Consider the following 1606-nt stretch of genomic DNA (forward strand, 5'->3'; position numbering starts at 1 on the left):
CCTGCGTACATGCATGTGTGTGCACGTGTATGCATGTATATTGTCTGAGTCCTTTCACTCCCCTTTTCTTTCCATTTTCTGAATAGAGTTGGAAGGCTATAGCAAGGCTCACAATCCAGCTTGTCACACACTGGCTGTGGGACCCTGGTCTCTATTTCTCTAATATTAAGAGACTTCTGCTAGGCAGTGGTGGTACACGCCTTTAATTCCAGCACTCGGGAGGCAGAAGCAAGTGGATCTCAAGTGGATCTCAGAGTTCAAGGCCAGCCTGGTCTCCTGAGTTAGTTTTGGGATAGTTTTGGCTACACAAATAAATTTTGTCTCAAAAAACAAAAGCAACAGCAAAACAAAAACAAAACAAACAAACACAAAAACAACAAAAAAGAAAAGAAAAAAAAGCTGGGTAGTGGTGGTACACTTTGATCCCAGCACTTGGGAGGCAGAGGCAGGCAGATCTTTGTGAGTTTGAGGCCAGTGCAATCTACAAAGGTGGTTCCAGAACAGCCAGGGCTACACAGTGAAACCCTGTCTCAAAAACCAAACAAACAAACAAAACAAGAAAGAAAAGAAAAGAAAAATAGTTTTCCTTGAAAGGTGTTGAAAGACATGCTGAGATAAGACGTAGGTGCCCTTGGGACTAAGGATTCTCAGGCCCCACTAGAGCCCTGGGATCCAAATCTACTCAACAAGGTTGACCGGGACTTTGTCAGTAGTTAGGAAATTCTGTCCTCACCACTATTTCCAGTAACCCGGTGAGGGAGCATCATAGGTGGACAATGGTTTTAGAAAGCACAGGCTTGGCATGGCAGCACACAACTGTAGTTCTGGCACTTGGAGCATTGAAATAGGGGGGTCTCGAGTTTGAGGACAGCTGGACTACCTAGGAGGAGCGTGTCTCAGATAAGGGGAGGGGCATATTAGACAATGGGTATTGTTCTGTATAAAGAAGGGAATCATGTTGTTTTCAGGGAAACATGAACATGAATAAACCAGAAAGATAGACAAAAGTCTCAGGTTTGCTCCCAATTGTGGAATTTAGATTTACAAAGAAGACATGAAAAGAGGGGCTGGAGAGATGGCTCAGTGGTTAAGAGAACTGACTGCCTTTTCAGAGGACCCAGGCTTGATTCAGCGAACCCACATGGTGCTTCACAGCAGTCTGAGACTCCAGTTCCAGCTCTCTTCGGACCTGGTGCACCAGGTATGCAAGCGATGCACACAGATACAGGCAGGCAAAACACCAGTGTGCATAAAACACTAAATAAACAAGAATTGAAAATGTAAAGAGTCCCTGGCCTCCAGGTAATGGGTGGATTCTTATCAAGGGGGAGTGGTGGAAGAGACACACATTTGTAAAATTCTTTTTGTTTCTCTGTTCTGAGGTGAGAAGCGGCTCGCTGTAGTCCTGTCTGACCCAGAGCTCATCACAATCCGTTGGCCTCAGTGTCCTGAGTGCTGGGATTACAGGAGTGAGCCACAATGCCCAACATTTTTGTAGAGTTCTTCTCCTCTCTTTGGAAATTTTAAAGGTGCTTAGCACTATGCCTGGCTAACTTTTATTCTTATTTTCAGCAGTGTGTGTGTGTGTCTGCGTGTGTGTGTGTGT

This window comes from Microtus ochrogaster, chromosome 18 (genome assembly GCF_000317375.1).
Source record: "Microtus ochrogaster isolate Prairie Vole_2 chromosome 18, MicOch1.0, whole genome shotgun sequence".
Classification (NCBI taxonomy): Eukaryota; Metazoa; Chordata; class Mammalia; order Rodentia; family Cricetidae; genus Microtus; species Microtus ochrogaster.